Genomic DNA, 27,610 nt, shown 5'->3' with positions numbered 1-27,610 from the left:
GGAATTTGCTGAACCACATATCTTTCCTTAACTGCTCTTTTTTTTTTTCACATAAGGGAGTTTATTAAGCAAACAGAGTGTCTCCCTGCAGGGTAAGAGAGAAAACGAGAGGTAAAAAGAAAGGGTGCACACTAGAAAGAGTGGAAAATCGAGGAGGAGAGAGAAAGCAAGAGAAAAGATGGCAAGGAAGCTATGCTTAAGCAGTTGAATTCTGCTGGGCTCCTTAACTGCTCTTATATCTTTTAAATGTACATATGTGTGTGTGGCATGTGTGTGTACACTTGTGCACATATGTGCTTGTGAATTAACTATGTATTTCAGAACTTGCAGCCTGAATTTGCTTGTGAACATTTTTTTCTCAATGAACTGACCATTGTATCCCACTCAGCACTAGACTTGCATTGAGCCCAGTTTAGAAGTGATGGCTCTGCAGTGATGCAGTGTCTCACATAAATCCATCTATGAGAAACCCACAGAGGGCAACCAGGCTGTGTGAGAGAGCCAGTCAGTAGCATATCGACAGCATCTGTGAACTGACCATGTGCCTGTTAGTATCATGGCCCTGAACATTTGCATTGGTGCTATGTCCCTTGTGACAGAGATGGGGAGCCACTGCCAAGTTTGATTTGAAGGCTCTTGGGAGCCTCCCTCCTCTGCTTATCCCTAGTTGGTCCAAGCTCATTCTAACCCACCAGTTCTCATGGTGCTTCTCATGGACCAATGCAGGAGTGATTCTCCTGTGGAGCACTTGATGGTGGGAAACCTGAATGACTATCGCAAGTCTCCTTCATTCTGTGGAGAAACCATGAGTGGAGGGGGAACATGTGGTTTGGATGTGAGGTGTCCCCCAAAACCGCATGTGTGAGACAATGAAAGAAATTTCATAGGTAGACTATGATTAAATTTTGAAAGTTTTAGCCTGAAGATTGGATTAATTATCTAACTGGTATTAATTGTAGACAGGTGGGGTGTGACTGGAGGAGGTGAGTCAATGGGGGTGTGACTTAGGGCTTTATAGTTTGTCCCTGGTGAGCAGAGGTCTCTCTGCCACCTGGGTGCCATGTCCTGAGCTTCTATTGTTTACATTCTTCCATCTACCATTGGGACCAGAGCAATGGAGTGTCATCTGTGGATTTAGAGCTCTTAGAGTCTCAAATAAACTTACTCCTCTAAGTTTTTCTGGGCAGGCACTTTGGTCACATAATGCAAAAGCTGACTAACACCAGGAATTTTCACATGTGGTACATTAGAATCCTGGGGAGGGTCATCATGATCACGGAGAAACATTGCATTGACTGTACTACTGAAGTTTGTTCATTTATTTTGGTCCAAGAGCTGCAGAACTTCACTGTGATGTTCTGGTTTCCTTAGTTCTGGTTTAAAATCATTTTTCTGCCTCAATGACTGTTTAAATTGAAGCTTTTTTAAAAGAATGACCTTTGGAGGCTCTACTACACCATCATACTCCCAGAATTAGGACTAACAACATTTAATAAAAACTTGAGTTCCTAGGCAGTTCATTGTTTTACCCATTATGAGGCATGAGTCCTGGAAGCCAGGTATTCTAGGTACACCAACAAAAATGATGTTGCAGTCCAAACATTGGACATATAGCCCATGTTCCCACTTGTGTCTTGTTATTAAGAAAACAGATTATCATTGAATTTATGCAAGTAATTACATTGCCAGGTAAAGAAAATTCACTAAAGTTTCTGAGTTCTGTAGAGTTCAGATAGAGAGAGAGTCAAATGTTTCAATTTAGTTTACTGAAGTGCAACTTACCAATTTACATTAAACTACAGGTATAATAAATGAAAACAGCAAAACTTTCCCTGAAAAATAAAACACTCAAAGAAGCAGAAATATCTCAAATTTAATCATAAAATTTAATTATGAGCACAGTCATGAAAATTACTGTGCTTGGGCTGGGGAGATATCTCAGTCAGTAGGGTGCTTGCCTTGTAGGCACAAGGCCCTGGGTTCAATTTCCAGCACCACACACACACACACACACACACAAAATCACTGCTCATTAGTTCATTTAGTAATGTCTTCATTTTTGTTTGATGGTAGGGTGGGAATCTCAGGAAGTCACTGATTTCTTCCTTAGTTCATGAGGTTCTTACTTCCTCCCATTACATGATATTGCGTTGTCAGAGACAACTTGTCAGAAATTTTCTTAAGTCTCCTTGAAGAAGAAGCAATTTTGGAAAGTTGATTGTAAACACTTTTAGAAAAAAATCAAAATGAAACAATTAATGGTTTGAAAAAAACTGTAGTCTCTTCCACAGGTTCCATGCTTGGATCCTGCAGATGAACCACAGATGAAGGATGTTCCATCTATTATTTAATTAAATACATCTCTTGGGCCTTCTCCCCTTCCTCTTTTTAAATTCTTCCTTCATTTGGCCTGTGGGTGTCCCACATTATCACAGAATTTCTGTTTTTTAAAAATTATTTTTTTCTTCTTGTTCCTCTGTGGGATAATTTGCATGCTCCCTTTGGAATATTCTGCCTGATTTTGCACTTAATGATAAGGCTGTATTGTTTTTATAGTTTTTTTTTTTTTTTTTTTCTGATTCAAATGCATGCTGTGGTCTTGGTCCTACATTGCTCACTAAAATGTGTGGGGAATAAAGGGAAATTTCAAATATGTCTTGGAATTTCATAAGAGAAAGTGAGGACTAAAAATCCAGTGCATGATGCAAAGAGTAGCACAAACTTAGAAAAGCTAATGTAAGTGTTGATTTTTAAATATAATTCCTCATAAAGGAATCTGCACCTTAGTATGATGGGTGCAACTGATATTCTTGAGAGCTGTTTTGGAGGTTCTAGAAGGGGAGCACATCTACTCATATACTATTGAATGAATAATGGTCCTCTATTGGGGAAGGTTGTCCTCCACCCGGTGCACAGCTTTGGGAGGGATGCACATGCAGCAGTGAAGAAGGAAGGGGACACCAGCCTAGCCAGCCAGATCAGCTGAATCAACCCTGGTGATCAGTGGATTGACTGATGTCACAGCCAGATCACCCTCACCTCCAAAATTTGATATTCTGTAAAGGAAAAATATATGACTAAAATTATATACCCCATAGTATGTTAATGTTGTCTAGGTTCTTCTCATGCTCAAAATCTATCTCTGATCTAAATTTATTATTTAAGCTTTTGGTGGTTCCATTATATGATCTTTGAAGTGGTATCTGTATTTTTAATTGTGCCATTATACATATAAATCTTGAATATTAATTCACCTCAAACATCATTTGACAAAGTGAAAGGAGTAAATTAATAAAATAAAGATTACAGTGGAATGAAATATTTTAATGATTTCAAAATATCAAGTCAGCAATCACATGACAGTGATAATGAACCATAAGGGAGCCAAGAAAATAGATGAAGACACCCTCTTCTACTGAGGAAAGAATAGTGAGCTGCTTATAGGATATATTTTTGAGGGAAGAATTGAGATTATTTTCTAGTAGGATGAAGGAAGGCAAGAAGGTTTGGGAATACTGCTGTCCAGGAAAGAAACACTGGAAGGGGAGCAGTTTGTGTTCTTGAATCTGAAGTTCAGTTTATAGTCTTAATAGGTACTATACATTAATAGAAACCAAAGTGTCATGTTATCCAAATGCAATGCATAAAAATTGATGAGTTTTCATACAAAAAGTGATAGACATGCATTTCATTTTAGAAAAATCTGACTTAAATTTGAGTAAATCCTGGTTATGAAATGTTATATAAATGTGATATAATTGAAATGATATATATTTATGTTGTATTACATATACAATATGTACTATATGTAATATATATTATTGTATTTATTCTCACAAGATATCTACTGAGGTATACAGATATCAAGTGTTGCTATTTCTGCAAACTACTGTCAAATGCTTCAGTATAAAAGAAGGATAAACAAAATAAGAAAGATTAAATTTAAGGAATATAAGGAGAATATGTTGGTGTTTATCACACTATCCTTCAATTCCTCTATGTTAATATATTGTATATTTCTCAAATTTTTCTGTAATTATTATTCATACACTCATGTATTAATATTTTGATGTAAGATATTAATCTTGGCATAACCTAAAAAAGTAAAATTTTTAAAGAATCATAAAATAATATTGTTTATTAATTTATTTTTATCCTGAAATAATAATAACTCCAACTGAAATTATTAAATGAGACATTTTGTATAACACTGAGGTCAGGGAAAGAATCAGGAACACAGATGCAGATGGCAGTTTAGTCTTCTACCTGAAGAAAACCAAGGGGGTGTCAGTGGGCAAGGGATTGAGGGCTGATCTGGGTGCCTCAAATTTAAAAGTAATTATATGAATAAGATTCATTAAGAAGATTGCTATAGTATCCTGTGTAGTGAAGGACTACACAGGATACTATGGGAACAAACAAGAATAATGGTAAGGTCTTTCAAGAGAAGGAGACACTTGAGTTGAAATTTGAATAATGTGTAGGAGTCAAAGAAGAGAATGAGTACACAAGCAAGTGGCATAATGGATGAGAACAAGGGAAAACAGAGAACATTTTGACACAGGCAAGGAACATCACTCCTCAAGACTGGAGCTCAGGAATGGGTTGACTGATTTAGAAAATTGGAGAGGTGTTAAATCTTTATGGAGGATATGAAAGATGAAGCAAGAGACATGGACACAAATAATAAAGGTCTTCATCGATTATGCTAACTCATCTATTTCCTTAGCATCATAATTATTCATAATTAAATAATAATTATTCATAGTTAAATGACTTCCAAATTTATGTTTCAGACTCAAATTTTATTGAGAGCCCTAGTTCATATAGACAACTATCAAGTGGATCTCCCTGACAGAACACGATGATAATATCTCAAAAATCATATTCAGAAGAAATGTAACTTCTGTAAACATAGTCTTCCTTCTAAGTTTCACTGGAAACCCATTCTTCCACTCTGAAATCCATAGTCATCATTGAAACCTTTGTTATAGCAGACTTTCAATTATTTGAAACAGAGAAGGGCTAACTAAATGAACTATCATAAAATGGAATGTATTTTGAATAGTTTCTCCCTAGGAATAGATGCTCCAATATTTCAGCCACTTCCTTTCAAATTAATATGTTTAGTACTAGTACATGTATATATTGTAATTAAATGTGTCTAAATTAAAATAATTATATTGAAGAAAAGATGTTATGATATTAAATCACCACAGCTTGTCTCCATTCTGGAATATTTAAAAATTTTGTGTTCCTGTGTTATAAATGCCATGGATCAATCAATTAATTACTATGATAATAGCTAAATGACATAAAATGGGATTATAGATATAGAATATTAAAATTTTCAAGTATCTTCCACTTTAATTTGTAAAATAAGCTCCTTCCAGAATATCCACGTTCTACTAGAAATTTCATATTCACTTAGAAACCTACCTCAACTGTCCAGTTGGCTCTGGAGAGAATTGTCAAAAAGTTTTCTCAGTTGTAAATTTAAGGCAATGAAATCCTTGATTCCAAAATTCATATCGTTATAATATAATGCCTTCAAATTAACATAGTTAAACAAAAGGAAAGGGAACTATGTAATCTTACCTGGTCTTATTCCTAATACTGAAATTAGTAAGAGTATTAATTTCCTATTTCTTTTTTTACTTGTAAAAACCATCCTTTTCAAGGATTTTAAATAAATGAATCAACAAATAAAAAAAAAAAAAAAGAAGATTGCTAAATAAAAAGAAAAAACAATGATGTAAGAGGAAGAAACTAAGAAAAGTGACCCATGAGCAAATGGGAAAGGGTTTATGGAAGGAGTAAGTCAACAATGCATAAAATCTCAGCCAAGGTTGAGAATTAGAAAGATGCCTTATTTTTACTTGATAATGTTTAACAATATTTAGGAAATCAGTGTCCTTATCAACAGTAATTTTGAAAAAATGACTGAATGGTGCACTTGATTTACCAGTATTTTTAAAATTTGGATTATGTTTAGACACACTATTTTGTTCAGCTTTTGCATTGTTGTGAGGAAAAGACCTGACACGAACAACATTAAAGGAGGAATAGTTTGCTTTGATTCATGGTTTCAGAAGTTTAGTCCTTGGTCAACTCCATAGCTCTGGGCCCAGGTGAGGCAGAACATTATGGTGGAAGAGTGTGGTGGAGGAAAGCAGTTCAGGACATGACAACCAGGAAACAGAGAGAGAGAGCTCTGCTCACCAGAGACCACCAAGGACATATCTCCAATGACCCACCTCCAGCTTACCTACAGTTACCATCCACTTAACCCATATCTACCAGTGGTTTATCAAACCACTGATTAGGTCAAAGATCACATAATGCAATCATCTCACCTCTGAAAATTCTTTGATTGTCTCACACATGAACTTTTGTGGACACCTCACATCTAAACCATAACACACATTCTTGACTCTGATTTGCAGATTGAAGAAACACATTTCACCAAGTGCTTGGCAACTGCTGTGTGAGTGGTGCCAGTGTGGGGGAATAGTGATGGCTTTGAGGAAGGATATTTTAAACTTTTACTTTTTTTATTTGTTCTAATGAGTTGTACATGACAGTAGAATGCATTTATACATTTTGATAGATCATACATAAATAGAGTGTAATCTTTCATTTTTTCAGATTATACATGTTGTATGATCACACCAGTCATGCAGTCATGTATGTACATGAGCTAATAATGTCTGTTAAATTCAACTATCATTCCTTCTCCCATATTTCTTACCCTCCTTTCACTCCCCTCTACCTAATACAAAGTAATTCTATTCTTTCCTATCCCCCCCTTACTGTGAATTAGCCTCCCTGAGGAAATTTTCTTAGAAGAGGAAAGCTTAAATGAGGGTACATTTGTCCATTCACTTTCTATCTTAAATTGACTTGGATATTGAAGTGACTGAAGAAGTTGTAAATAACCACTGTGTGCCCAAGAAGTAGCTAAAACTGACAACAAATTGTGCTCCTACTATTAATGCTCTTGTGCATTCTGTCTCTACTAGGTTTTTCTGTAAAAGCAAGGATCTATAGAAAACACATCCATTAATACATTTGAAAGAATTTTTATGCAAATATTTATTAAGGAATGAAGAGCAGGAACTCCCCCAAAAAACACAGAAAGAAGGAAAGTAAGGAAGAAAGAAAGAAGGTAAGAAAGAAAGACATGTTTCAAATGCTATTTTAGAATTTTAGCTTTTATTTTATTCTTTATTTTATTTTGATGAGATGACTGGTCTACTTTGCCATTTCTGTGAATATATCCCCATTTTCTAAGAAGTTCGCCAATTTTAACTATTGTCTTAAATTTGCTTGAAGATAATATTCATTCTGCTATTATTTGTTTGTTTACTTGCTCAAATTCCTCCTACAGACCAAGTCTGTGTCTGCTAGAAATATTTTATTCTTATTAAATTTATATGGCCTTTCCATACAATTTTCTTCTCCATATGTTCTAAAACCTATTTATCTGATGGCAAATCATTTTTACTGTCTTAACTTCTGATACAAACTGTTTTAGATTCCACAAGGCATATTTGTGTCTTTCCATAGTATCTCCCAACTACATCTATATTGTTGTAATTGACAAGATTTGACTCTTTTTTTGTAGTTGAATAATATTTCATTTTTATATTGCTAAATATTATTTTAAAATTTTTATTGGTTGTTTTTAGTCATGCATAACAATATGATTAGTTTATGCTTTGAATATATTTTGATTCCGCTTAAAGTTAACCATAAAATTTCTGAACACCATGCAAATAAAAACAAATGCAGCCCTATTGACATTACATGGCTTAAACTTGTTTTACATTTGAAGAGCAAATATTTTCTTTAGAAATTCTCCTTTCTTTTGTCCATTTTCAACTTTGAATTTGCATTTTCTTTTTTTCAGTTGTTTAAATTTCTTAAAAACATTTATATTCAAGATTTTTTTTTATTGTAAACAAATGGGGTACAACTTTTTTCTCTGGTTGTACATGAAGTAGAGGCATACCATTTGTGTAATCATACATTTACATAGGGTAATGGTGTTTGATTATAATGAGGGATGGGAAGGAGGCAAGAATAAAGTAAGATATCTTATTAACAGCTACTACAAACAGTAAGATAACTCAGTTAGATTACCAAGTACAAAATCAACATACAAAAATCAGTAGTTTACATATATTCAAACAATCTTTGGAAAATTTAATGAAAGAAAAGTTTTCATATAGAACAGTATCAAAAAATATATTAATATATTTGTCAATAAAAATGTGAGACCTATTAAAAATTAAAATTAAAATACCACTGAAGCAAAAAAAAAAACTTTTTACAAATAGAAGGACCATAATATGGTGTAAATTAATTTGTAAATTTAACAAAATCTCCATGAAACCTTAACAGTTTTAAGGTATATCACCTGATGCTGCATTTAGTGAAAAAATAAGCATAGAAGTGGGACTGGCACTAAAACACATTAAGCCTTTTTTAAAAGCTTACATAATTTAAGAGTATCATACTTGTCTATTAGCAAAACAGAATGCCCAGAAGTAAGTACACACAGATATGTATAGAAATTGAATATAGAAAGAGGACATTATCTCAAATCACTGGGAAAAAGAAGTACTCAATAAATGTTATAGGGATAAGTAAAGTAATATCCCTGCCTTACCTCCTATACCAGGATAAATTCTATATGTACCAAATACATGTTTTAAATAACACAGTCATTAAATAATAATAAGAAAACTTGAAATTTTTTTCTTTATCTATCTGAAATTAGCAAGGAATGTCTAGCCTTTCATGACTCAAAATCCCCGTCATAAATTATTTCACTGGTATTTTTTGTTACAAAAAAAATTGATCTTTTTTTATGGAAAGAAGCATCATAAACAGACTTAAAAAAAGACAACTAAGGGAAATGTTTACAGCTCATATTACAAAGAGCTATTCTCCATAACATGTAAATTGACAAAATTATAACCCTTTGAAACACAGAAAAAGGAAATAAAATTTTCTATTAACAGCAAGATAGTTAACTTCACTCATTAAAAAAGAGAAATATAAATTAAACCTGGAGATGAAATACCATTGTCTCTCTTTCTCCATTGACAAAAATCCAAAGTTAGCTAACATATTTTATTTATAGAACTCTGGGAAAGCATTTTCTCATGCATTCTGACAGCAGTATGTTAAAGTCACCCAGAATTATTGTGTTTTGGTCATTTAATTCCTGGAATTGAGAAGGATTTCTTTCATGTACATGAATGTGCCATTGTTTGGGGCATATATTTTTTATGATAATTATTTCTTTATAATTTATGGTTCCCTTAAGCAGTATGAAATGTCATTCTTTATCCCTTCAGACTAACTACGGCTTGAAGTTTACTTTATCTAAGGATGAAATCCCACACTTTTTTACTGAGTCTGTGTGCATGATATGTTTTTTCCCATCTTTTCCCCTTTAGTCTGTGAATGCTTTTTCTTAGATAAGTTTCTTGAAGGCAGCATATTGTTGGGTCTTGGTTTTTAATCCAATCTGCCATCTATGTCTTTTGATTAATAAATTTAGGCCATTAACATTCAGGATTATTTTTGAAATATGATTTGTACTCCCAGTCAATTTGGCTTAGTTCAGTTTTTAATTTGACTTGATTTCTCCTTTAATTGGCTATTCCTTCATGTAGTTTCTCCCTTTCCTGACCTACATTGTTGATTCCATTTTCTCCTCATGGAATATTTTACTGAGAATGTTCTGTAGTGCAGTCTTTCTGTTTGTAAATTCTTTTAACTTTTGTTTATCATGGAAGGATTTTATTTTGCCTTCAAACCTGAAGTTCAGTTTCACTGAGTATAAGAATCTTGGTTGGCAACCATGTTTTTCCAGAGCTTGAAATATGTTGTTCCAGGCCCTTCTAGCTTTTGAAGTCTTGGCTGAGAAATCTGCTGTAATCCATATTGGTTTTCCCCTATATGTAATCTGATGTGTTTTTCTTGCAGTCTTTAAATTATATCTTTATTTTGGATGTTAGGCATTTTCATTATAATGTGCCTTGGTGTGGATCTGTTGTAATTTTGTACATTTGATGTTCTGTAGGCCTCTCGTATTTGATTTTTTCATTTCATTTTTCAGGTTTGGGAAATTTTGTGATATTATTTTATAGAACAGACTACTCATTCCTTTGGTTTGTATCTCTGTGCCTTCCACAATCCTGATAATTCTTAAATTTGGTCTTTTCATAATATCCCAAAGTTCTTGGAATTTCTGTTCATGATTTCTTATCATCTTCTGTGTTTAGTCAACTTTATTTTCAAGATTAAACATCTTGTCTTGATTGTCTGAGATTCTGTCTTCCAAGTGATCTAGTCTGTTGGTGATGCTTTCCATTCATTTTTTAATTTGGTTTGTTGTTTCCTTCATTTCAAGGATTTTTTTTTTCAGAATAGCTATCTACTTCCTGCAGTTGCTCTTTTAACTATTTATTGGAGTGATCATTTTTTGCCTGCGTTTGCTCTCTTATCTCATCCTTTGCTTCATGAATCATTTAAATTAAGTACATTCTAAACTCCTTTTTTGACATTTCTTCTACCATGCTGTCATTGGATTCTATTAATATAGGAACTCTTCTCTTGTTTTTCCATTTTGTTCATGTATCTTCCCTCTAGCAATGCAGATCTGGGGTATTGTGGTTTCCCCCATAGACTTATACTGACCCTACAGGTTTCCAAGACCTCTTCTTTAAGATGGAGATCAATATTAGCAGGACCCAGAGCAGACAATATTCAGCCCTAAATCATATAGCAACTATGAAGATGTTAAAAATATTGTTATAATAAACAGATAGGATAAATTTAATTATTATCTACAGTATAATAAATAGATTCGTGTTGGGGGCTATGCTATGCAGACTATGCCAAGATGGCACCTGACAGCTAGCCAGAAGTTGTTTTGATTACATCCGCAGTGAGGAGGTCGGTCAACATAAGCACACCCAGGTGCTTTATGATTGGTCGTATTCACATAAGTCCATGCACACATGTGCACATTTATTCCCGAGTGCGCCTGCTCGTTTTTGACCTTTACTGTGATTGGGCGTCTGGCTCCTCGCCTGATCTTCACTTAACTGGCATGGCACTACCCTCCACCTCCTGGAAGGAATATAAGCAGTAAGCAGTAAGCAGTAGGCAGAAGGCAGAAGGCACATGGCAGAATGTGGGAGTAAGGATGCATCTCAGCACACACCTCTAGGTCGCAGATCACAGATCGCAGTAGGTGGGACGCACCACTAAGAAGCACCTCTGATAGACAGTGCCTTTACCACGCACCCCTGGCATGCACCTTTAGTTTGCAGGATGCAGGATACACCTCTAAGAAGAAGCAGCAGAACTCTAAGAAGAAATAGATCTCTGAAAGTGTAGCCTCTCTCTCCAAAGCAGTCTCTCTTCCTCTAAAACTAAAACTAAGCAAAGCCTTTTCTTCCTCTCAAAGCCTCTCTTCCTCTATAAGCTAGGGAACAAGCAAGCAAGCAAGGAAGCAGCTCAGGAATAGAAGTAGTTTATTTCCAGTCCACCTCCAATAAATATCCGCGGGATTGTTGCTGTGGGCGGCAACAGATTTGCAATGAGGTCTACCATTTCTAATGGTTGACAAAGAAGATGGGGAGGGGTGTAGGATGTAAGTGTTAATGGGGTAAAAATGTATAGAGAAGTACTAGATCATAGAAAGAGTGAAAGTGGAATCAAAAGAATTTGGTTGTTAGCATGAGAAAAGGGAGAAAGAAACTCTGAGGAAACAGGAATTCAAAAGGAATTTAGAGTGAGAAAAATAAAGAAATAAAAACTTTTCAAAAAGGAGAAAAAAAAATCAGCACTAAAACAGTCATATCCTATTAAAGCCTCCCACTCTTCAGTATCCTAATGCATGAGAGGTACCTGACAATGAACTTCTAGTCTCCAGCAGGTGTCTCAGGTGCCACCTAGAGATGGAAGTTTCTGCTTCCAGGATAATCCAAGATGACTGCACTAGCTTCAAAATGTGTTGGCAAATGGGGAGCTGCAGTTCAGGGCAAGGGTGTCAAGTTCATAGGGGGTGCCTTCAGTCAGGCCGAGGGGTCCTGGAGGTGGGGCATGGTCAGTGGCAATGGGGATCCTGCATATTCTGGTTGTTGTCCCAAATGGGTGGCAGCCACATGTAACCAAACACGTGGGTACTGTGTCAGTGGGCTTCCAGACAACAGCAGGCAGCTGGTGATCTGCGGGCAGTCTGTGGATGGTCTGCAGGCTACCGGCAGACAATTGGCAGGTGGACCTCAGGTGGTGGGTGATTGGTAGGTGAAAGGCAGGTGATGGGCAGGCAAGATGCAAACAAACAGGCAAATGACAGATGATAGGCAGCACTCAGTGAGTGATCTGCACTTCAAAAGTAGTTGATATGCTGGCGGACTGCAGGTGATCAAGGTGGACAAATGGGCAAAATCAGCTTGGGATCAATGAGCAGCAAAGTCTGAAACAGATATTCCTCTGCTTGAAACTCAAGTTACTGAACAACAAGGAATGCAACCTTCCTCTGGTCTGCCATCTTGGATTGCTGCCTGAATGTGTATTTTCCATTAGCCTTTCTTTAGTTCCCTTTCTATCTTCTGCTTAATTCTGCTTTGGTTTCTAGTTAAAGCATTTCTAAATTTTCTACCTTATATTTTTCAGTTCCAGAATTTGTGTTCTGATTCTTTTTATGATTTCAATGTAGCAAGTGCATCTGATAAACTCCTGTGTTATTTCTCTGTTTGCTTCAAGTTCTCTGACAGCTATTTGAGTTATTTTTCTGAGAGCACACATTTTTCAGTCAGTAGCTTATGTCTTATTTTGCCCATTTGATAAAGTCATAATTTCTCAAATGTTCTTGACATTTGTAGGTTTATGCATTAAATAAATAGGTATTGATTCTCACATTCAGACTGAATTTGTGCTTGCTTTTCTTCAAGTGTCCATCAGATTTTAAGAAAAATGCTATTTGCCTCAAATTCTGTCCACCACAGTTATTTTGTCACTAGCATGTTTCCCTAATCCCAGTGCTCCCTGAGTCTTGTGATTACTCCAATACTGTTGGCAGGAATTTTGACCTGGATGGACCTGAGAAAAACCCAAAGATGGCACCCAGGCTGTGTGAGAAGTCAACCAGGGCCCCAAGTCTCAATTCCCTTCCTAGTTACCCAAAAGCTTCTGGCATTGAATGAATAGTTTCCAAGTGGCTGTGGAAGTGGCCAGAGATGCCTGACCCTCCTCCAGATTTGTTGCTGAACAGAGCCCAGTGAACCTGTCTCAATAAGTCAGACAGCCATGAGTATTTTACCAGGTCCCTACACAGGTGGGATGTTTTCCCAACTGCAGGAAAATGTGCTGGGGCTGAGACTTCCCTTATCCCCAGATCCACTGTAAATTGATGGCTGGTGAACCCCATCTATTGACTCAGAGATATATCCCTCAGAATAATTCTGCATAAGTAAAGTTTCTTCTGATTATAGCAAGAGGGGTTAGATTTGAGATTGAACACCTACCAAATACACTGTAGAATGGGTTCTGTTGATCCTATGTCATTAAGATACATGTATATCTATGAATTTGTCTACACAGATGCATGCTGTAACAGCAGTGAGAAGGGGCAATCCTCAGAGCAGGCTGAGGATTTATCACAGGATGGAGACTGGTGTGTCTGCTGTGAATGCTCAGACATGGGGAACTTGTTAGGTGCAAGAGGAAGTTGAGACTATTACAAAGCTTGATACCCAGCATGGGACTCAAGAATCAGCTAGTATCAAAGTTGATGGAACAGGACAGAACTACAGTTTCTTGACCATTGGCATTACTGATGTCCAAGGGAATTAAGCATTTTTGCTCCAGCACTAATAGTCATAACTCCTAAACTCCATCAAACCCAGGAGCACAGTCAGGGGGCCTGTGGCTTGAATGTGTGCCTGACTCTCAAAACAGCCTTCCTACATCTTGAGATCCACTAGAATTTCACTACCTCCTGCACGACTCTTGAAAATTCCTTAGATGAACTTTTGCCATATGGGTACAGAATTCCTGTGTTTGGTTTAGCAGTGAGTAATCTTTTTTCTCCATCTTATATATATTAATTGCCAATATTTTACCTTGTGTCTAAAAAGTAATGTTTTGTTTGTCTTTTTTGGAGGCCCCATAAGTAGTTCCTACAAATTCACAGAGATGGTAAACAGCATGGAAAATAAATTAATGGACAGATAAAATATATGAGGTTAGAGAAAAAACTCTGAAGGCATAGTTAAAATACTTTCTATGTGACATTGGGAACAGTATACAATTTTCCTTTTCTACATTTCTTTATCTACAAAGCAAGGAGTGGTGTCAATAGCACTTACATTTCAGAATGTGGTAGGACATAGACATTGTTTCACAAGCTTAGGAAACAATACATTCTCAATAATGATATATCTCAGTGCAATTGACTCAATCATTAACTACTAATGATGCTGATGTATGAACTAAACTTTCTCTTTATTCATTACTAAAGTAGGGATTATATTTGAAACATCAATAAAGTCAGGAACTTAGGTTCATCTTGAAAAGTAAGACTAAGCTTGGTGGTGTTTAATATTTGCACATTTTCCAGCCACATTTTCAAACTTCCCTTGACCTTGGTGTTCCTAAGGCTATAGATGAGGGAGTTCAATATCAGGATGAAGATGGTATAAAAGGCTGACAGCACCTTATTGTGGATAGCTGACCTGTAGAATTTGGGTCTCATGAAGATAAAAATTGTAGCGCAGAGACAAGTGTGAGGAGCAGGTGGCAAAGACTTTCTTTCATGCTTCTGTGGAGCACATGTGGAGGACAGCAGCCAGAATGAGACCTTAGAATATCAGGATGAGTCAGATGGGTAGCAGGAACATCAATACAGAGCACACATACATGACATCCTCAAAGATAGATGTGTCATCACAAGCCAAGCACAACAGAATGGGGGCCTCATAGAAGAAATGGTGTATCTCACACCCACCACAGTACAGGAAGCTCAAGACAACAGTTGCCTGAATCAGCCTATCACCTGCTCCAAGAATCCAGGACCCTAAGTCATACTCAGACACAGTGGCCTGCTCAGGAGCATAGGATAGTGCAGTGGGTGGCATACAACCACATACAAGTCATAGGGCATGGGTGCTAAGGGGAAGCACTCCCCACCACCCAGAGTTGCTTCCAGTCACGTAATCAGCAGCCATTTTGGGCGCAGTGGTGGAAATCATCATTGGCTCAGGAGGAAATACATGGGTGTGTGGAACTGGAGGTCCTGTTGAATCAGGAGAATCAGGAGGGCATTGTCCATGAGAGAAGTGATGGTGATTGCCAGCACCACTGTGAAGAGAAAGAGGTGGAGTCTCATGTGCTCAAATACTCCTATGAGGATGAAGTTGGAGGTGGTGTTTCTCTTCTCCATAGTTTCAAGATTTATATGCTGTATGAAAACAGATAAGGGAGGGCTTTTATCACCCAGAAGTCTCAGTGTGACTGCATAGCTTCTGCACCTGGACAGGTATGAAATCCATTGTTCTGATGTAAAGCCCTACCTCCAGTTGTGCTTTTATTTGCTGGTCATTCCACTTCTTAGCTTAAATTTTAACCTCTTCACTGAGGTTGTATGTGTACTTCACATAAGATATTATTGCCAAAATGGATGAAAATATCAAAAGTTGTTATGTATTTCCTAGTGGTAAAGATTTAACATTAATATTTTTATATTACTTGTGCCACTCGTTTTTAGTGTTTGCTATGTATACAGAAACCACAATGAGTCAGTTAAGGAAACACTTAGAAGTCTTCATTTATATTTATTTGTGTCATAGTGATTTATATTCATTTTTAGGATAACTACATAATTTCAAGATAGACTCCTCTTAAAAATAAACAAGAAGAAATGTTTATTTTACTGAACATTCCAAGAATCACACATAGGAATATGAATCTAAAAAAAGGAAATTCTTCTTCTGAACACTGACAATATCTCAAGTAATTTATGGATGCTTTCCTCTTATTTGAGACTCAGATATTCTTATTTTATACTGCTCTGAAACCTCCAGTGTTTGCATACAACCCCTTCTACGAGATGGAACACTCTTCCCAAGGTAGATTTGGGCTTGTTATCTGCCCTACACAGTGTGCTGCTGCATGAAATACTGAAGACACAGAGAGGCAGCAGACTGAGCAGCTATGGTGTTGATCAATGTTCCATCTGACATTGGGGACTGTTGAGGAGAACAGGTGATGGGGATGAGGAAATAGCTTCCAAACAGTTCCATTTCCGTTGAGTGTCACTACTGGTCACAAAGATTCAAATATATTTAAAAAGAAAAATCCCACATGGTTTTAAATACCTAAATTTGCATTTGCCACTACTTATTACAACTGATAAAAGATTTCAGTAAAGTAACAAGATACGGGGTCACTATACAAAGATCAGGACCTTTCACGTACATTGAAAGTGGGCTTAACGGGAAGGTAGTGACAGCAGTACTGTTGAGAACAGCTGTGAAAAAAGGAAACACCAGGAAATAGATCTAACCAAGTAAGGGAAAGACAACTACACCAAAATGATGAAACACCTGTAAAGGAAATTGAAGAAGAAACAAACAAAGAAAAAGGAAAGAACCCCCATGATTTAGACTGGAATAAAAAATATTGTTAAAATTCCCATACAACCCAAAGTGACCTATAGATTCAATGCTGTCCCTGTCCAAATACCAAGGATAATCTGGTAGAAAAACTATCCTAAAATTTATATGGATACACAAAAGACCACAAATAGTCACAGCAAACATGAGCATAAAATAAAACTAACCATATCCCAGTACTTTATTTTAAAATTGAATTAGCAGATTCACTTTCTTTGGAAATAAAAACTTTAAATGCCCACAAAAATGAGCACACCTTCATTTGGAAGGATTTGCAGGTATAAAGTTGTTATACATTGAGCATAAGTAATATGTTTTGAGTGTTTACAAATTTTTAAGTCCCTACTAAAAGCAAAACTTGAAAACTTATACAGACTAAAAAATTCCATAGCTCTAAGGAGCCAATCCTCTCTTTATCAGAAGAAAAATACACAAATGCACTTATTTTTACACACACAGGATCTTAGATCTCTCTGGCAAGGACAGCTCAGACCGATTTTATTTGAAGCTTTGAAGTCATGAAGATGTGTGAGCCCATCCTGTAGAAATTGTGTGGTCATTGATTACTGCACATGAAGAAAGTGTGTCACTGCTTCAAAAAGCAGTGATTGGGGAGTGATTTTTTAGTATTCTGATGCTGTGAAAATTAGGTGTCAGGCAGGACCCACTTCTTGCACAGTGACCTTACAAATAGGTGTTTCGTGTCAGGGATCTACATAAGGACAATGCCACATCCACCACAGAAGCATTCAGATGAGAATATATACAACACACAGTAGGACCTGCATGTCTAGACGGCTTGCTTAAGCACTGAATGTCAGGGAAATGAATCCTGTAGGCAAAAAGTGGGCAAGATAGGCAGAGATTTTGTGGACCCAGTTCTCTGTAATCTGGGTTGACTTGCACTCCTCATCAGAGTGTGTGCCCCTTGCTTTGCATGCTAGCTAAGGAGGCTTTCCTGTAGGACTACTGGTGTCTGCTGACTCTTGGACTGCAAAACCTCCCCTACAACTTCAAATCATGACACAGTGGTCCTGTGGCTGCAGAATTTACAGCTGGAGGATTACTGGACTTGGGGTATTGCTGCCTAGGCAGCTTTTCAGGATCAACAGGGTGTTTCTAGTGGGATATTAGATAGTTTTAGGAATAATATTTTCTCTCTGGGCAGGCATATATGAACCTTAATGTATGCTAAAATTAACCTACAATCATAGTTTAAAAATATTTTCACCATCATTTTATACTTATGAGAGCAATTTACTTAAATTTTATTTCTTATGCTTTGAATTATAAATTTTCCAAACATATCACTCAACGAGTTACATGTTTAAAGTGTAAGAAATCTTAGAATTAGTTTCCCAAGAGATTTTATGTATTCATGAAATTTTTTTAGCTTTAATTTTAGTTTTTAGTCTAGATCATGTTACCATTTTCCCTATGTGTTCAGAAGATTGAAAGTCACAGAAAATGTCAATTTGATCATTCAACCAAAGTCTACTGCAACTTGAAGCTGAAATTCAAAGATTTGAAAAGAATTAACTTCTCATTCTAAATGGTTAGATATTTTCAGAATAAATATTCTTAGAGATAAAAGTAGATAAAGAAAAAGTAGTGTTACAAGTATTTTTATGTGAAAGAAGAGCAAAAGATAAACCTACTTAATATATACATGTACACAGATCTGTGTCTAAATAAATATCTTTAATTTGAACTATGGCTCTTAAAGGAGAAAATGTAACAAGTAAATAATCATCCTTCTCCTATACTGTGAAAATTATGATGTATAATATCCTAATAAATTATGCTTTATGGTATGCTATAAAAGTCAGATAACAATAGAAATTTAATTTGAATGTATTAATGTTCTTTCATTTATATAAAGCTATGGAAACTTGGTAATCTTCACTGTGCTTTGTTCAAAGCATTTTTAAAAAATAAAGGATTTGGGGCATTATGGACAAATGACTGCATTCACTTGCTAATTGAAGTCATTATTCCCTGAATAAAAGGCAAGGACAATTCTGAAAATTATGAGAATGTTGAGTAATTCCTCTTTTGAGTGATTCCTTATAAGTAATTCCTCTTTAGGTCACTTTGTGAACTAAATTAATTTTAATTTGTATGTGTATAGATTAAAAATGGGGGGGGGAATTTTATGCCTATGCTTAGGAGTAATTCCTCTTTTGGTCAATTTGTGGACTAAATAAATTTTAATTTGTATATATATAATTAAAAAGTGGGGGGGAATTTTCACCTCCAGGAATTGGGGATAGATTATACTTAATTATCCAGCTATGCATCCTTTATAGAGAGAAAGGGAGCCTAATGTAGTGGCACATGCCTGTAATCACAGATACTCATGAGTCTGAAGCAGAGGATCACAAGCTGGAGGCCAACCTCAGCAACTTTGCAAGGTCCTAAGCAACTCAGCAAGAACCTGTCTCAAAATCAAAATCAAAAATATGAAAGACTGGGTATAAAGCTCAGTGGTAAGCTTGGGTTCAATCTCCAGTGCCCTGCCCACAAAAAAAGCGACTTTTCTATTGTTTTAACAGTATATCCTGCCCTCATTTTAAAAAAATTGTCCATTTTAGGCTCATTGTTTATAAATGACATGAGGAATTTTGTGTCTGTTTAGCTCAAGAACATTTTCTTTCTGATGCTAGTAGGAAAACTGATTAGAGTCTCCTTCTCCCTATTCATCCATGAAAACAGACATCATTGTTCTAGATATTGGCATGACATTCAACAATTTATACCTTGCCCCCCACACAAAAAAATTAACATTCTCCATCTAGAAGCAGTCACATGATTCTGTGAAAAAAAATTCACTAACAGGAGCTTAATCATTTGACCAAATTGATGACTCTTTCAAGAAGATTTTTGGACTTGATTTTTGGATTTTGGGCCTGGGTGGACATAAAGTGCATCTTATATTTTCAAAATCTTATGTGGAAAATTAGGAGAATTGTTTTGCATCATTTTTTTGCAAAGTTTTGCAAAGGCTACTTCGCAATTCAAAATTCATGTGTAAAATACCACCAGACACATAATCATTAGGAATAGCTTTCTAAGATACTAGAAAAAATATATCAACCACATCAGACTCACCTTCATAGCAGAGAATCATACTTGATGAGTCACATATATGTAAAGGTTAATTGGGGTCCAGCATAAGGGTCAAGGGAAGAGCTAATAAAGAGGCAAGCACTCAGGATGGTGAAGAGCAAGAAGTGGGAGCATGGGAAAGCCAGTACAGTTTATTATCTATTCCAGTGTCATATCAAGTTACATTAGGTTACATAGTAGTTAGCTTTGCATATGTGTATATCACATAACTTGCTTGCTTCTCAGAGTTCACTAGTACCAAATGTTATTATTATAAGAAAATGTCTCCAGGCCTCCAGGGCAGAGGAATTGCAGAGCATTTCTAAGTCATTCAAACAGGGCGCCTACTGTCAACCTGAGGAGTTTGCTCAAATCAAGAACTTTCACTCCCCTGTACATTGGCTGACCTGAAATCCCCACAATTCCCCTTTTTTATTTTGTATGATTTGTCTTCTGTTTAAGGAAGGTGGAGGGAGAAACAAGGCAAACATTGGCAAAAACAAGCACAGCATAATAAGGCAAGTGTAAATGAACATTCTCCAAGGAAAGATGTTTGATCCATATAAATTTTGGTAGCCATGAGGCTAACCAATCTAATAAATTCCAACCTCCATTATCTTCTTTTGCCTTATTTACAATGTCCTTCAGATGATCCAATTCCCATTTAATGGTGTTACTATTATCAGTTAAAATGAAACAAAACATGTTATTAAATTCCTGGCATCATTTATGATATAACAACAGCAAATAATCAATAGCAGCCTTATTATCAAGAATAGTTTGACAGATACAAATTTTAAAAGAATTAACAATTTTTGATAAGTACTGAAGCACCACCAACAGGAATACAACAACAGAGAAATAACACAATAATAACCAGCATAGTTGTTGAATTTTGGGTAAGTTTGACAGAGCTGTAACTAAGGTTTCCGGGGTATATTCTAAACCCATCTAGGCTAGGCTAGCAACTGTTGAGCAGATTTGAAACTTTTTTATCCCCCAAGTCACTAGATGATTTGAAGACTGAGGGTTTCTTGGGCCTCTTGTTCTTATTGGAGGTTCCTTCTTGGAATCAGGGTCCTCCTCATTCAGGGTCAAATGGAATTTGGGAATCAGATTGTGAAGTCCTTGTTGCCAACTCATGGTGATTGATGGGTATCACACACATGTCAGGAATCTATACAGGAACTTTAGGAGTAAGAACAGCAGCCTATCCTTTTCCCCATATAATCAAATGTACAAGGTCCCACAAAATCAGATCTAGTGGAACTTGGTATTTTGTATAAATCTTTGGTAGTGGTTCCCTAGGGGTAAAGTGTCTATCCAAGGCAGAGGACCAGTGATGTGCATTATCTTCATAATGTACATTAAGAGCATTTATTGTGAACAAGAAAATATTGAGAGCATATATTAACATAAGCAAGTTTATGTCCTCCACTTTTATTTAAAGTCATGTTTTAGACATGCAATTTTTATGTTCAACTCAGTAGGATTGTGAGAAATTCCATGAGTTAGAATTATATTCCACTGATTATGAAACTAACAAAGGCACTAGGAGTATAAGCAGCGGCATTGCCAGTTTTTAAACAATGAGGTTTAAATGCATGGTGTTAATGCAAAGGAACTCATGAGAGATACAGGCTGAGACCTTCTCTGAAAGATGTGCATTGGCCCATATAAGGCCTGAGGATGTTTCAGTGATAACATGTAAAAAGGAGTAGGGATGAAAAGGAGGAAAACAAGTCACATTCATTGCCAAAGGGCATTAGAGTGTAAACTTTGAGGGTTTATAGTTTCCCAAGGGGAAATAAAAGGGAGTGCAATGAGAGCAATTATTAATGATGAGATGGACCTTGTTGATAGAACATAGAAAAAATTTTATTAAAGAATGAACATTTAAAAAAAAAGAATGAACATTTTGATGAAAAAATTGTGTGATTCCATGGTATCTGAAAAGAGAGGAAAAATAGTTTTATAGCAGCATCACCATGAACATTTCTTTCAGTAAATGATCCAGGAATCTTAGTGTGGCTACATATATGAGCAAGAAATACTGGAGTTGTAAAATCCTGTAAAAGAGATTGAAGAATGATAAATAGGGAAAACAACTTAGAGTCCAAATGAGGTGACAAAATTGCAGAGTAAATAGGAGGCATCAGCTTGGCTATATACTGAGAATCTCTAATGATGTTTAAGGCAGTGGGAAACATACAAAGAGCCAAAATAATTTCAGCTAATTCTGCAAACTGAGGGGAAGCTTTAGGCAATGTGTAATAATCAGTACATTGTTTTTTTTAGTGAATATAGATACCACAGCCTGTTGTTTTCCTCCATCAGTAGAGAGAGTAATCCCATTGGAAAGTGGAATGTAGGAGATTATAGAAGAAGGAGCATGAGAGACTTGACACAACAAGGAAAGGCATTCACCCAGAGGTGCATGGAAGGCAATAGGAGCTAAAAATCCAATTAAGAGAACTTGATAATATGAAGAAAATCATAAATACTGTAAATGTAAAGTCTTTCCATAAGTAAGATAAAGTACATGAATATCTGTTCCTATAAGAGATAAAATAAAATTGTTACCATCTGAGATCAATTAAGCATAGGTATCAGCATAAGGGAGAATATTTCTTCCTGAAAAATGAGGATGATACAACCACTCTATGACATACAACTTTTGATTATAAATGGCAACAACTGCAGCAAAGGCATAAGGCTTTCCTGTAATTATTAAAGATGAAGGAACACTGAGTTTTGTGAGTCTGTCTATAAGAACTGTAGATAATTTCTCATTAACACACTGAAGAGTTGCAGTCACTGCAGGAGTTAACTGGAAAAAAAACTGGTGGGATTATGTTGCTTTTTGGAAATCTAAAAAAAGACAACAATATATCAGTAGGTTAAAGAAATATATGGTCGAGCCCAATTTAAATGTCCTAAAAATTGCTGTAAATGAACTAAGAAAAATTTGGAAGGAAGAGTCAAATTTGGAATATGAGGAATAGAATAACATAGAAGTATCTTGTGTTCTAAATATTTAATAGGGAGTTATTGACTTTTTTTCTCTGACCACATGGAGACCAGATTGTAATTGAATGTGTTGCAATTTAGTTAAAGTATCTTCTGCTAGTATGAGCCCAGCAATCAAAATATCATTCATATAATGATAAATAAGAATATTTGAGGATAATTGTGAGAAAGGCTGAAGAGCCTTATTTACAAAATGTGGACATATGTGGGGTTATTTAACATACCTTGAGAAAGAACTTTCCACTGATATCCATCAGCAGGCTTATGATTGAAAACAGGAACGTGAAGGCAAATTTTTCTTGATTATCAGGAAAGAGAAGAATAGTAAAAAAAAAAAAAAAAGTATCTTAAGTCTATTGCATATAAGAAAAAAACCTGAGGAATTAGATTAGTGTTAGGCAACCCACATTGAAGTGGAACCATAGGTTGTATACATTTATTAGTTTCTCTTAAATCCTGTAATAATCTCCATCTCCCTGATTTCTTTTTTATGATAAAAATGGGTGTATTCCATGGACTGGTAAAAGTTTTGATATGTCCCAATTGTAACTGTTCTTGAATGAGGCCCTCTGTGGCTGCCATCTTTTCTATAGACAAAGGCCTTTGTTCCACCCAGACAGGAGCAGTGACCTTCCACTTTAATGGCGAGGTGGTCAATTCTGCTGAGGTGCCTATAAAAATGGCAACTCCATAGACATTTGTAACTTGTGTAAGTTGTCTCTGCCCCATAATGAAAGGGACTTTCCATAATGTACAGTTGAATATGAGTAATAACTTGCTGTGTGTTTGAAGGGGGGAAGCATCACAACCATAGAAAGATTTAGACACCTCTTCATTATTGTGTCCTATGCTCAAAACTGGGGTGACCCTCTGTAAGGGCCATGCACGAGGTCACATTGAGACAGGTATAACTGTAACATCAGCACTAGTGGCCAGTAACACAATGATCGACTGCTCATTTGAACAAAAGGTTAATTTTGCTCTATTTTTAGTAATATGCAAACATGGTCCTATAATAGTGGAACCAAAACCTGTATTCCCTCTTTCATTTAGGGGTTGTTGGGTGGTAATGTAAGGAATGACAATTATTTTGAGATATGGAGGATCCTTGTGGGAAATTTAATGGCATATGAGACCACACTTGAATGTGTATTACATCAGTAAAATGAGAATCAGTTACTCCAGGAATTATAAATTTTCCTTTTTATAGCCATGGGGGAGCACGGCAAAATTAAACCAAAGGTATCTTTAGGTAGAGGTCCTTGAATTTGTTTTTTTTTTTTCTTTTTTTTTTTATAATGTATTTTTTTTATTGTAAACAAATGGGATACATGTTGTTTCTCTGTTTGTACATGGCGTAAAGGCATACCATTTGTGTAATCATAAATTTACATAGAGTGATGTTGTTTGATTCATTCTGTTATTTTTTCCCTTCCCCCGCCTCTCCCACCCCTCTTTTCCCTCTATACAGTCCTTCTTTCCTCCATACTTGTCCCCCTCTCTAACCCTAACTCTAACCCTAACTCTAACCCTAACACTAACCCTTCCCTCCCCCCATTATGTGTCATCATCCACTTATTAGCGATATCATTCATCCTTTGGCTTTTTGAGATTGGCTTATCTCACTTAGCATGATATTCTCCAATTTCATCCATTTGCCTGCAAATGCCATAATTCTATCATTCTTTATGGCTGAGTAATATTCCATTATATATATATATATATATATATATATATATATATATATATATATATATATATATACACCACAGTTTCTTTATCCATTCATCAATTGAAGGACATCTAGGTTGGTTCCACAGTCTGGCTATTGTGAATTGAGCAGCTATGAACATTGATGTGGCTGTATCTCTGTAGTATACTGATTTTAAGTCCTTTGGGTATAGGCCAAAGAGTGGGATAGCTGGGTCAAATGGTGGTTCCATTCCAAGTTTTCTGAGGAATCTCCACACTGCTTTCCAGAGTGGCTGCACTAATTTGCAGCCCCGCCAGCAATGTATGAGTGTACCTTTCTCCCCACATCCTTGCCAACACCTGTTGTTGCTTGTATTCTTGATAATAGCCATTCTAATTGGGGTGAGATGGAATCTTAGGGTGGTTTTGATTTGCATTTCTCTTATTACTAGAGATGTTGAACATTTTTCCATATGTTTGTTGATTGCTTGTAGATCTTCTTCTGTGAAGTGTCTATTCATTTCCTTAGCCCATTTGTCGACTGGATTATTTGTATTCAATTCCAATTAAAATCCCAATGATGTACCTTACAGAAATAGAGCAAGCAATTATGAAATTCATCTGGAAGAATAAGAAACCAAGAATAGCTAAAGCAATTCTTAGCAGGAAGAGTGAAACAGGCGGTATTGCAATACCAGATCTTCAACTCTACTACAAAGCAATAGTAACAAAAACAGCATGGTATTGGTACCAAAATAGAAAGGTAGATCAATGGTACAGAATAGAGGACATGGACACAAACCCAAATAAATACAATTTTCTCGTACTAGACAAAGGTGCCAAAAATATGCAATGGAGAAAAGATAGCCTCTTCAACAAATGGTGCTGGGAGAATTGGAAATCCATATGCAACAGAATGAAACTAAACCCATATCTCTCACCATGCACGAAACTAAACTCAAAATGGATTAAGGACCTCAGAATCAGACCAGAGACCCTGCAGATTATAGAAGAAAAAGTAGGTCCAGATCTTCAACATGTCGGCTTAGGACCAGACTTCCTTAACAGGACTCCCATAGCACAAGAAATAAAAGCAAGAATCAATAACTGGGATAGATTCAAACTAAAAAGCTTTCTCTCAGCAAAGGAAACTATCAGCAATGTGAAGAAAGAGCCTACAAAATGGGAGAATATCTTTGCCAATCATACTTCAGATAGAGCACTAATCTCCAGAATCTATAAAGAACTCCAAAAACTCTACTCCAAGAATACAAATAATCCAGTCGAGGTCCTTGAATTTGGATAGCAATTTTAAAAACTTCAGGGAGACATATTTAAGCATCTTCAGTAGTAATCAAATCTATTCTTGTGCTCCCTCTGGTGGCATAATAGAATTAGTGAAAGGAGCTTCTGTTTGAATTGGAAACACTTGTGAAGGAGACATGTGTCTGCAGGTGAAAAGGGTTCCTCCTTCTTTGACCCTGGGCTGGGAGGTGACCCATAATTGGATTTCCTAATCTGTCTGTTTTTGATCTGCATTGATTATCCCAATGAAATATTTATGACAGATTGGGCACTTCTGATTGGGCTATTTTTATGGCCTCTCTTTCATCTTATAATCCTTTTGAAAATGGCCAGGTTTTTACAATTATAACAAAGTTTCTCGGGGGGCTTTAAAGCAGTAGCCAGTAAAGCTGCTTTATGAGTTTCAGTTTCCAAAAGTGCCATGTCTTTGTTAGATCAGAAAGTGTACTATTTACTTTATGGTAAATAGACTTTATCACTTCCTTACAATCTTGGTTGTCATTTTTATAAGCCAGTTGTTTGGTCAGAATATTGGCAGCCTCTAAATTGTCTACTTGTCTTTCAATAGCTTTAGTCAATTAGTTAAAAAATTAATAAAAGACTTCCCTGGGGCTTGTCTAATTACAGCAAATGACTAGGATGAATCCCAAGTGTCTGGGATCCTCCTCCATGCTTTACCAACTAAAGTTGTAATCTGGGCAATGGCAGCTTGGAGGCAACTGAGCTCATTGTTGTAATGTCCCTCTTTGTTCCTCACCAAATAAGTCATCATAATCAATATTTACATTTCCTTGAGCATTATCCTCAGCTTGAACATGGGCTATATCAGATTATTCTTGCAAAACATTGTATTTTGGGCAGGAGAAGTAACCATTTTCACCAATGCTTTTCAATTCCTGGGAACCATGGCATAAACCATTCTTAGCCCCTCTATCATATCAAGAATGAAATAACTATTAATTCCATTCTCCAGCACTATACTTCTTAATTTTTTAAACACGGCAAAAGGAAATTATTCATATTCTGGCTGATTAGCATTGTTTAATGGGGCAGATAGTCCAGGTATGAATTTCTCCCTCTGCAGCTACCTGCCTGAGACATTCAGATAAATGAGACTGGACTAGGGGAGGAAAAAGAGGAGGAGAAGGAGTAGGAATGCAAGGAGACGGCTGAGAAAGAACTTCAGTCTTAGAGACTGCCAGAGAAATTTGTGACTCTGTAAAGGCTAATTTTAAGATAGTATCTCAATACAAATGCCAAGTATACACCACAGGTATAGGAGCCTTTGGCTTCTCATGCAATTTTTTTTTACATACGTCTTCCCAATCTTTGGGTCTTAAGGACCCACTCTCCAGATACCATGGACAGCAAGAATCTATTTCAGACAGCAAAGCAGTAACATCATCATAACTTACAGTATGCTTAGCCTTATGAAGCAAATAATCAAATTCAGCTGAATGATAATGTTGAGCGTCAGACAGGGAGTTCCCCATATCTTACCAGTGGGATCAGTACCAGCCAAGGAATGGTGAGCATCAAAGTCTGTTCCAGGCAGTAAGCTATTTTCTACTCCCACTAACAAGTCCAGAAGTGTCCCTGTTTGGATGCCAGTTGTAAAGTTTAATTGGGTTCCAGCTATAAGGGTTAAGGGGAAAGCTACTAAAATGACAAGCACACAAAATGGTGAAAAGCAAGAAGTGGCTTCCATGGGAAAACCAGTACAGTTTGTCATCTATTCCAGGGCCATATCGTTACATTAGGTCACCTAGTAC

The 27,610-nt window shown here is 36.2% G+C and overlaps 1 protein-coding gene and 1 pseudogene across 2 annotated transcripts in view; one reads left to right on the top strand and one right to left on the bottom strand.

Moving 5' to 3' along the window:
- The window catches only part of LOC306665789 (uncharacterized protein), a gene marked incomplete at its 5' end in the record, with an annotated part of 729,076 nt that overhangs the window by 432,429 nt on the left and 269,037 nt on the right, over positions 1–27,610 (top strand). The window lies entirely within an intron of this gene.
- Positions 14,613–27,331, bottom strand: LOC306666990 (olfactory receptor 2T33-like; annotated as a pseudogene). The gene is made up of 2 exons: positions 27,155–27,331; positions 14,613–15,490 (listed from the first exon to the last, which is right to left on the bottom strand). The product of its transcript is annotated as an olfactory receptor 2T33-like (transcript).

Source organism: Sciurus vulgaris (genome assembly GCF_902686455.1).
Source record: "Sciurus vulgaris genome assembly, chromosome: 7".
Classification (NCBI taxonomy): Eukaryota; Metazoa; Chordata; class Mammalia; order Rodentia; family Sciuridae; genus Sciurus; species Sciurus vulgaris.
The sequence above is the reverse complement of the archived record's forward strand: the minus strand, read 5'-3'. Positions and strand labels throughout refer to the sequence as shown.